Source organism: Diadema antillarum, unplaced genomic scaffold (genome assembly GCF_040938485.1).
Source record: "Diadema antillarum isolate AM-2024a unplaced genomic scaffold, OU_Dant_1.0 seq00000923_RagTag, whole genome shotgun sequence".
Classification (NCBI taxonomy): domain Eukaryota; kingdom Metazoa; phylum Echinodermata; class Echinoidea; order Diadematoida; family Diadematidae; genus Diadema; species Diadema antillarum.
In genome coordinates, this window is record NW_027271774.1 from 44,873 (window position 1) to 56,236 (window position 11,364).

Genomic DNA, 11,364 nt, shown 5'->3' on the forward strand with positions numbered 1-11,364 from the left:
GGTAGAAGGAGATTTGACAGCAAGAGGAGGCATTTTTGTTACAGTTGAGTTTGTTGGTAGTGACTCAGTTTAAAAGACCAGCATCCAATGGACTGACCATGCATTTTCAGGACACTTTATGTCTGGCAAAAGGGGCGGGGGGTGGGGGGGTGGGGGGGTGGGGGGGGGGGAAGAAACCAGATTGTTAACTTTTTGTATAAAGGGAATGATACAAGTGTGTCCAAATGTAATGTATGCAGGCAATTAATGAAGCTTGAATCATGAATTCCACTTTTCCACTAATGTCCTGAATGAAATATGGAAGACTCATTTTTGTTTTGTTTTTTGCCATATTTTGCTGAGAGAAATGGAAATCTGGGCAGAATCACTTTTACAGAGCACTTGATACTTAAAGACATTTTTTTTTTGTATTGTATTGTTTTGTTTTGTCTTAAACTGTCCATGGCATTTTATTGTTACACTATGAAAAGTTGTTGAAAAATTTCTTGCATTTTACATGATGCTTGCTTCCCAGCCCAGGTTAATTTTCAAGGGATGCAATAAAGGAATGGTATTTTTCATAATCAGGAATTCAGTAATTATGCAGTTCAGTGCACGCATGGACTTTTGCTGTGTTCCTGCCTGAGACATCCTCCTTACATTCAAAACTGCTATCAGATTTATATAGCATAGTTCAAGCACTTATTGTTAACATTAGAAATGTACTTTTTAAAGTCATCTTTAGTGTGAGTGCGTCTCGTTTCAGTTTTCACTTGAAGGTTCTATAGGAGACTATCATTATACAAGTAATTTTCTTTTGTTATATTGAAATTCTGTGATAGTTGAATGAATAAAGTATAGTGATATCATAGAAACTGTTTTTAGGACCTGATATTTTTACATCATTGTAACAAAATTTCCTTACAACCATTTTTGTTGCGATGGGAGTGCACTGTATTGTGTTTGGTTGTCACAAATTGCAATATCACGCTAGCGAGATGTGTTGTTGGAGGGAGAATTTTTCTCATCTACATTTGAAGGGAGTGCAGTGGCCAGCCACGTTTCAGACTGAATTGCACTAAGGGAACAACAGTGGGTGTATATGGAGATCCTTCTTTCGCCAGACAGACACTAAGTAAATTGTAAAATCTGCGAAAACTCATCTATGGTGGTGTAGGTTCCATTGGATTCTCTGTTTCTTCTTTTGTTGCTTTTGAGCAGAAGTCAATGCAGTTTGCCCCCATATGTCAGGCTGTAAAGTTGGATACTAGGGCACGATTTACGCTTCCAAGTGTGTACTCCTTCCATGCTTGGCTAGCATGCCTGTCAGATTTTTGTGATTTTATATTGTAGACTGATATCTGGTGTTTTGTTTTATTAATTTTGCAGTATTTCTGTTTTGTTTTTGTTTTTTTTAATCCTAACCTTTCATAATCCAGAAGTTGTGAGAGTTTGCTGATATTGACTGACAAGAGGGTCTAAAAGAGATGAATTTTTTGTTTTGTTTAATCTGATGTGGACCCATTTCCTGATCTTAGGCTATTTGCATGTCATCTGGCTGTCTCTTCAAGTGAAATGATGCTTGAGTGAGGAAGAGATAATAATTATGCACAGAGATCATAGTGCCGTTCCGGTACTTTAGATGGATAATCCCCTTCTCTTGGGTACCCTGGTTTCTTGGTGAAACTGACATGATTTGTCAGTCCTTGTGACAATGATTTGTTGTTTTTTTTTGTCCTCTGAACATTTTGTTTTGTTTTTTGTTTTTTGTTTTTTTAAACACCTTGGCTGAAGAAACTCCAATTTGTTTAGCTTAAGCACACTTATTTTTTGTTTTTGTGTATTTTGTTGAAGATGATGTACGCCTGTAAGTAAAAGCTTTGTCAAACAAAGATGTGGATTTGCACATTTAAATGGATTTGCTATATTTAAATTGAATGCTGAGTGTAAGCAAGACAAAAACTCCTTGTTGTTCACTTGAGAATGCACTGTGATCACTGCAGACTCAACATAATGCTATAAAGCATATTATGTTTCATCTTTTTGTTTTCTCTGTAGACCAAAGCTTGTCTGAAGATCATTTATTGCAAGAAATAGACGAAACCTGTGTTGTGGTTTTGACCAATGGGAAATATTCATCAAATGAAATAATTACTCAGCGTGCTGTAGTTCTTGTAAGGTTGCGTGTGTGTTTGAAGCTGTCCCTTCCTGAAACAGTTTGTGGACGTGTTTTCAGAGCTACCAAGTCTCATGCATTCTGCGTGAGACTCAAGCATTTAGGGTCTGTCTCACGATCTCACGCATGGCACCCATTTTTCTCACGCATCTGGTGAAGTCTGCAATTTGGGCCAAAAATAAGGAGCATAGCTCAAAGGATTAAAGTGATAGTTGCAATTGAAGGTATATTTCCCTTTTGCCTTTCAAAATTAGTAAAAAATAGTCACTTAAGTATGCACCAGATCACATCATTTAGAGCTAATAATTAAAAAAAGCTCCCTACCATGGGAGGGGGACACCCTCCTCGTTCGCGTGCGCATGCGCGCGAGCGCCGAGACGCCGAGTCATAAAAATCTCACTCATAAAAGTTTTTTGAACTTGGCATCTCTGTGTTTTCTCTTGCTTTTTGTACGTACTCCTAGGGATGTGCTGAATATCATACTGGTGCCGCATTCAGTTCCAATTCATGCTACGTGGGGTGACAGAACATACTGATTACCTCTCAACATGTGCTCTTGACTAGAGCTTGCATGCTTAGTCCCACCTATTGCACTTCATCCAGCTGCTGTATTGGACTTTAACCATCAGGGTCAGGATTCATGATACCTCCTTAATAGCCTCCTTGGTGTGAAAAGTCAGATGTGTCCAAAATGGTGATGGCAAACATCATTCAAAGTGAGAAAGGTGGAAATGCAGAAGGCTGTAGGTCTTGGAAGGTTTGTCTGTATTTCTGTTTGTCTGAAGAGGCACTACATCCACAACTCCTCTTGTGCGGCAGACTGCGATTTACTGTATGCGATGAATATTTCACGACTATTTGGCGAATTTTGCAGGCTGGGTGCTAAGGGCAAATTTAATAACATGCGAAATTATTAACTCTGACCTTGACATGAATGCAACGTGCAAGGGTACATGTTTCCCTTCATTACTGAAGTCAGCGATTGCAAATTAAACTACTCATGAAATTGTGGGGAAGTCTCAATTCGTGAAAGATTAGACTCGCTAAATATATGGCGTTTACAGCAACCATATATTGGCTGTGCGGTGCTGTTGGTGCCAGGCATCAAAATACATGGCGTATGAAGCTCACATAACCAATGGGTTATGCGGCAGAGGACCAAATGCAGCCATACACTGAAGTGGGACTATAAGGATGTACAAGTGTACATGTAACATCCGCACAATACATGTAGCACCATCGTCAGGGGTAGACTTGCCTGTGTGCTAGCCATGCAGATGAAAAAACAAACAAGTGACTTTACATATACAGGCTGTTCAGGTTCTGAATCAAACAGGCTTTACTTAAGAGGCAAGTGTTCTTTCCACAGTTTTTCCTCTCTCCATGTATTTCCTTTATAGACTGCATGTCCTCTCTTCATGTACTTTCCTGTGGGGTATGGCAGTGAAGCAGTCGAACCTAAAACTTTTCAGTATTGAAGTAGATTCAGTACTGAGCACAGGACTAGCTGTTCATTTGTTCATTAACAATAAAAGATTAATGCATTGTTTTGCTATGGATGGGTTGCTGATTTTTTTGTTTAGTAATTTTTGTTTCACTTTCTTTCATTGAAGTAATTGCATGAATTGTAACAAATTTGCATGTTTTTGTTGCATGGCACTGATTCACACACACAACACACACATAACATGCAATAGCTCACAATAACATACAACATTGCTCATGTTAATTTCCCGGTTTTTCTTTGTAAGCAAGATTATATGGCCGAATGATGGCCCAGACTGGAGCTATGCATTGTTACAAATACCAGTGAGCGCAACAGGCGAAATGTAGTACATGTACCTGTACCGCCAGTATTTTAGGTGATTTTCAACCTTTTGCGTCTGTATAAACCCATAATGTCGTCCATTCAACAAAAAAACAAAAAAATGCCCTGCATGAAAGGATAAAGAATGCATTTTGTTTCATACCTGGAGATGAAAATGTGTAAATAATGGAGATAAATGATCGTTCCTCGATATTCTAAAATCGACACTCACTACCGATAAGTTGGGCTGTGATGCAGAGTTGAGTGAGATTTAGCAAGTGCCTGATTCTGAAGTGCGATAGTGCCACATTTCATCCAATGCAAGCATGCGAATGCACACAGGGTTGGTGCCTCCTTGGAACCAAAGCTGTTTCTTTACAATTGTTCTTCATTGATACCTATCAAATAATGAATACTGCTGGAAAGTGCCGGGAAGAGTTGTATGAGAGCTTGCTTTTAATGTAATCTTTTTCTTCAAAAGCAGAGGTCCTCGCATTCAAAGATTTGAGGAATGTGGTGTGGTAAACAGTGTTCCCAAATATTTTTTTTAAAAGGTTGCTTTTTGCTTATTGGGAGCAAGGAAATGTGATGCAGCTAGAAACCTGAAATACAGCAAATGATGCGTGGTCGCCATGTGGAAATGGAAGGCGGGCATTGCTAGGAGAGGGCAACAAGAGCGCTGGAGAGAAGTTTTCAAATCATTGCGAGGAGCTTGCTCGTTGCACGCTGTCGAAGTTGGTGGTGGCAGGTTGTCGTAAAGTTTGGCAGCGCTGCTGACGCCACCTACTCCCCTCAACGTGGCAGTGTGGTGTAGTGGTACAGGGAAGTGGGATTTGCAACGAGAAGGTTGCAGGTTCTATTCCTGCTCCCGCACTCTTGTGTCCTTGAGGACAGAACGTTATCCTGTATGATGTTGTGCATGCCTGCCAACTGTTCCCGTAATCGTGGGAACATTCACATTTCTTTGGGAAGAAGCAGCTTCATTCAGCTATGTGTTCATATATTGTAGTCAACACCTGCTTCAGTAATATGTAGGGCCTATGTAGTGATGTATGGAAGATGGGTGAACATTCCTATTTTTGCATTATTTTCTCCCAGTTGCTATATTCCTATTTCCTGAATTTTATGGCTGGCATGTATGCATTGTGTATGAAAAGGGACCCCGCTGGGAAGCTGAACACTGATGTGCTTGGATGTTGTATGTGCATTTGTGTGTATGTGTGTCAAAAACTAGCAGCCCGACTGAAATGCTGACCAATTAATTAAATTATGAGTGTACTGTGCCCACAGGTGTGGCTTTCACAACAGGTTTCCTGATAGGTTGAAATATACCAGTAGCACACGATAGCATAGTGAAAAGACACTCCTTAGAATCTGGTATCATCCTTACAATCATAATTGCTGACAAAATTTAATTAATTGCGTACAGTGCATACAAGGTCAACCAAAGTTGAGAGCCAGATTGTCTGCTAATTGAGTAGATATTTATTTATTGTTAGGCGGTAGTGGGTTGATAGGAGGCACAGTTGTCATGAAGGAAAAATCTAACCATTAGGTGATACCTGTACAATGTAGTATGTTTCAGTGCTGTATTTTGTAACACTTTCTTTGTTTGCAATAAGATTTGTGTGTCCATATAAAATTAACAATTACAGAAATTGTCAAAGCTTTAAAAAAAATCATCTATGAGCTGCATGTATGTTCTCTTTTTTGTTTTAAGAATTATTATTATTATTATTATTATTATTATTATTATTATTATTATTATTATTATTATTATTATTATTATTATTATTATTATTAATATTGTCATAATCATTATTATAATTATTGTTATTATGTCTTGTCTGGGTGTGTTCCTTATAAGGATTGGGTCTCGGTCGTTGGCGTGATTTTGTTGTCTCTGTTTATTTTAGTTTTGTGCCATTATATTTCTAATATATAACATCATCATCACGTATCTCTTGACTGAATAAGGTTCTGATATGTAGATAATGAACATGTACATTTGTAACACTCTGTATTGAATTGAGAGATGTAAATATACTATGAGACAGTGACCATTCACTTACACAGATGTTGTCGTTGTTCACTGTAGACATCAAGCGGAAGTTTGATACCAGGTACAGCAGTTGGAGCCCCATCGAGTCCAATAAGAATGTATTGCTTGCACGAGGTGTTTCACAAAGCATGCTCAACTTCCGATGACTGACGAATACGAACCGAGTCGATTCATTGTCATATACAACAATATTGTACATTTCCTTTCTTCATTACTGCAATTCTGAAAAATAAATCTCGGAATTGAATTACGCCAAATTGTACTCTGTTCTCTATTCCTTCTCTTTGTCATTTTGGATGTTCATACAATGTATTTATCATAGTGCGTAAATCAAAGTGTTCAGGTGATGGTTGTTTTCATGTCTCAAATTTAGGTGCGTTTGAGCACAGAAATGTTTCTAGAGATTTTTTTTTTCACTCGTGTGAGGTTTTGTTGTTTTGTTTTGTTTTGTTTTGTTTGCCTCCACCCTAAAAGGTGGCAGAGATATGTTTTCAGGTTGTCTGCCCACCCCTTATCTTATTACAATTAAAGGGGAATGCAAAGTTAGAAGATGAAGTGAAATAAGATAAGCACAACAGTGACAATCTGGTCGAAATTGGATTAAAATTGGGAAAGTTATGAAATTTCAAAGATTTGCTGAGTTTTGAAAAAAAAAAGTTTTTGAACAGTTGATATGAATATGCAAACAAGTGAGCTGATGATGTCATCACTTCACAATTTTCTATTGACCTACGGTACAAAAAAAGAAATAAAATTTCATTTTTCTGCCATAATATTGTAAACCATAATGTTATTCCAGGTTGAATAACTTCAAAATAATATATAAGTCATCTGTATCAGGATTTAAGACTGGTGCATAATTGCATTTGAATGGAAAAAAAAATTGAAATTTCAAAATTTTATGTACAAACTATATGGCAAGTTGTGAGGGTATGACCTCCTCACCAATTCACTATTTTCATATTCATGATTGACTGTTCAAGATCTGTTTCATGAAAATAAGCAAAACTTTTTAATTTTATAACTTCCTTAATTTTCATCTGGTTTATGTCAAATTTTCATTGACATGCTTAGAATACCTGTATTTAACTCTTTCTTTTCAGACTAATTTTCAACTGGTCTGGAATTCTACTTTAATAAATTAGCAAGAAAAGAATTCAGTGGATTTTCTTGATACCCGACCCAGGTACACTACCTTAAGTCTAGATTTGCTGCGTAGATCCGTGGCAAGATCATTCAAGGTCGAAGGTCGAAGGTCAAAGCTCACAGAACTTCGGATGAAAAATGCATTTCATTGGAGACATGACCCGAATTCATGAAGGTGGTACAAATGAAACCATGGTTTAAACCATGGACAAAAACCATGGAGTGCCAAGTGTCGCACGGAATATTTCGTTACGAAATTGATCATTTCGTCGACAAAATGACCGTTTCGTTAACGAAATTATCATTTCGTGGACGAAATGTTCATTAAGTTACAAAATGTTGTCATTTCGTTACAAAATAATCATTTCATCGACGAAATGACTGATTTCGTAATGAAATATTCTGTGCGACACTTGGCGTTCCATGGTTTTTGTCCATGGTTCAAACCATGGTTTCATTTGTACCACCTTCGTGAATTCGGGCCAGTGTCTATGAAAACATGTTATACAACATTTGGAAATACAGGATTCATAATATTGTTTTTGTATACAACCGTAGGCCTATTGCAATTTATCTGTTTATGTGTATGAATGGCCTTTGTAATTGGGAGGGAGGGATGAAAGGAATCAAAATATTGCAACGGCTTTCGACATTAAATTTTGAAAAGCGTGCAGATTTGGTTGCAAAAAAAAGGTAGCATATCGTTGGTGCAGATTGGCCTTGCAAAAATGATCGACTGTCAATACATTGCGCGATATTTGGGTAAGCTGTAGGGGGCGCCCTTCAAGATTGAATGCAAACGTGATTGGGATGAGGATCGAAACAAGATTCGATTCACGATTTTGATCGTGCGGACCTCCGGACTGTGCGGGCTGTTACAATAACCAAACTACCAAATGCGAACCCATTAGTCTTCTTTGAATATCAATCTGAGAATTACATGTAATTGATTTTTAGCATCATCACTCATCTTTCAGACGACCCTGCCACATGTTCATACTCATTATTATACGTTATTAATTCCGAAGCTCTTCGAGATTTCACTGGTTTCGCTCGGACAGAATGTGCTGCAGTGCAACGTGTGTTTATATAAGTATCTGTTTTGCATCATTTAAACTATTTATATATATATATATATATATATATATATATATATATATATATATACATACATACACACACATATGTATTTATTTATTCATTTATTTATTCATTTGTTTATTTATTTATTCATTTATATGAAGAATCTAAATGGAAAAATAGATATATCCATTTTGGCAATCTGATATATTTTGAGATTCAAGCTGCCGAATAAACAAAGAAATTATAATATGTGATAATTTTGATATCTTCAAAAATATTTCTTGTTATTTAACAAGGTGCATTATCATCGAAAATGTTTTATTTTTCCGTATTTTATGAGGACGTTAACTTGTTTTAGCATTCAACTCTTCATGTATGTTATGTATATAATTTGGTCTGTGTGTATGTGTGTGTGTGTGTGTGTGTGTGTGTATGTGTGTGTGTGTGTGTGTGTGTGTGTGTGTGTGTGTGTGTGTGTGTGTGTGTGTGTGTGTGTGTGTGTGTGTGTGTGTGTGTGTGTGCACGCTTGGGTTATTTTTGTGGGTGGCCTGAACGTGAACCATATAAGTGCAGCACGAATGTCTCAAAAGGGACGAATCAATGCGCAAACAAAATGGCCACAACTTGCGCCATGTGGCTGTGATATTCAGAAGAAGTTCCGAAGTGCATTGTAGTTTATTTTCTTTCACGCTATCACGTTTTTACCTCCGAGAGCGAATTAATTCGACAAGAGACGACGAATGGATGAAATGTAAACAGTATTCATTGATATTCTTTTTTCTCCTTTTCAGGGATCGAGTTTTAAGCACTCTTGCCTCCTAATATTCTGGTGGGAGGTATTCGTGTGCATAGTCTCATGAGTATCACAATGTATCCTTTGCACTTTTCTGTACAAATTTACTGTCACCTCCGCAGAGTTAGGTCCTAAATGTATGAATATTATTTTGTCTTCTTTAGTGACTTTTTGTCCTTGAGGTTTAAACTTTGAAAAAGCGTTGGTGTTTGTACAGAGACCAATGCCATGAATGTTACCACCAGAGTTAGCTATACAACGATCCTCTCTTCTGCGTGTGCTGAATTCGACGTACTAAAGTTTGTATAATTATTTCCTATACGTATATGAATATGGCAGGCTACTTACAGACCTTATAAGTCCATGTCAAGACATATTATCATAAATTTCAGAGTATCATAAAATTTTATTCACTTGTCTGATAGGAAACGGGTAAAAAGCGGCCATTACACAACGAGAAGAAAACTAGGAACAAATATGTGAAGTCGTTTATCTATCACTCAAAATATATCCGTGTGGTCCATTTAGACTTTTCTTAACTTGAAATCACGTTCAAGTAACAAGCAGCGGCAGCTGCAGCAGCAGGCATCTCTCACCGATTAACATTGATTAAGCCACGCCCCTGGACAAAACGATGAAATATACGCGTACATATCATGAGGGGAACAGTCGTGTATGTTTTAGACTTTGTTTTACAACACTTGAAGCAACAAAGATATACAAATTTGAATACACAAATGCACAAGAGCACATCCAAGCGCACCATTATTTTGCTCCCTCACAACATATGTTAATTATCGCTCTCGAGGAACTAAGGAAGTTGACATAATTTATGTGACTGCTTGACAAGACAAACCGAACCACGTTTCGAGATACATGTATATCCAGTGGTTACCGCTTCTTTAAACTGACGATCATCTAAAAATTAAAATCGTAAATTAAAAAAATGGTAGTGTCAATATGAAGTTGTGATTAAAGAATACTTTTACAAATGAAAATGACGAATGACGAAAATTGTCACGATAATTTCATTCGTACATGTAGTTACATCAGAAACACTTTCCTCGAATCTAGCTCACTCTCTTCCATGTGATCAGACAACGGGAGAGAGTATACTGTACTATAGTAACATATAAATTAGATAGTTACAACGAAAGAAACATATAATATCCTCGATGCCAACGTGAAGACTCTTGGATACGATATTGTCCTACACAGTAACCTGGTATCAAATTTATGATGGTATATAGTTGTGTCGCTTGTCACCCTTCTTAGAAAGTTAGAGTTCAAAAGTTCTAAAGCCTATGAAGACATCCTCACTTTGAAAGGGAGGAAAAATACATGCATTCCGTATAATCTATAACACTTAATTTCTTCTCTGTTTATTTCCCCTGCTAGTTTGTCCATCATCAGAGGGTTTGACAGTCAGATGCAATCCGGTGAAGTGTGACATCAGGGCACCGTTTCGTTAAAGTTGTCAGCCCTGCCAAGTTGTCAGTCTCTGACAATTTCAGTAAAATCCCTGGTTTTGATTGGCTGAGATGCTCTGGTCACCTATTGTTATGGTAATTGTGAGAGACTAATGACTTGTCAGTGCTGACAACTTCCATGAAACGGTGCCCAACAGCATAGTATGTGTCCCAGATGTAGCCTTTTGTTGTTGATGATGATGTTGATGTCGTTGCTGTTGTTGTTGTTGTTGTTGTTGTTGTTGTTGTTGTTGTTGTTGTTGTTGTTGTTGTTGCTGCTGCTGCTGTTGTTGTTGTTGTTGCTGCTGCTGCTGTTGTTGTCAGAAAATGTTTGAATATGCCCATGGACAAACAGGATCTCTTTTTCTTCAAGAGGGTTTTTTTACACTTTACAAGAAATTACTGTATTAATTCGTATTTGCTGCTATTATTAATCAAAGAAGTAAAGAAATACTAAGACACACTGACTTTGTTGTTTGTTTGGGGGTTTTTTTTCTCTCTCATCTGCAAGCTTTTACACAAAACCATTGTTTGAGCTGGGATTCGACATAATAAATTACCATGCCTTCCTCCCGTAGCCTTTATGATTTATCCTGGAAATTAGGCATGATTACACAGAAGCAACGAAAAGAAATTGGCGGCTGAACCTACGAACCACAGCCTAGACAAGGCCCAAAGTATCATAAAACTTGCGATTACTGCTGTTACTAAGGCAGCAACCAACAAACAACCAATCACATTTGAGCAATTGAAAGTCATTGTCGTCCATAGTAACTGCGATCATCACAACTTTTGCATCATTTATAAGTCCCAGGTCTTCGCTCTAAACTCGCACGCGACAGAAATCGA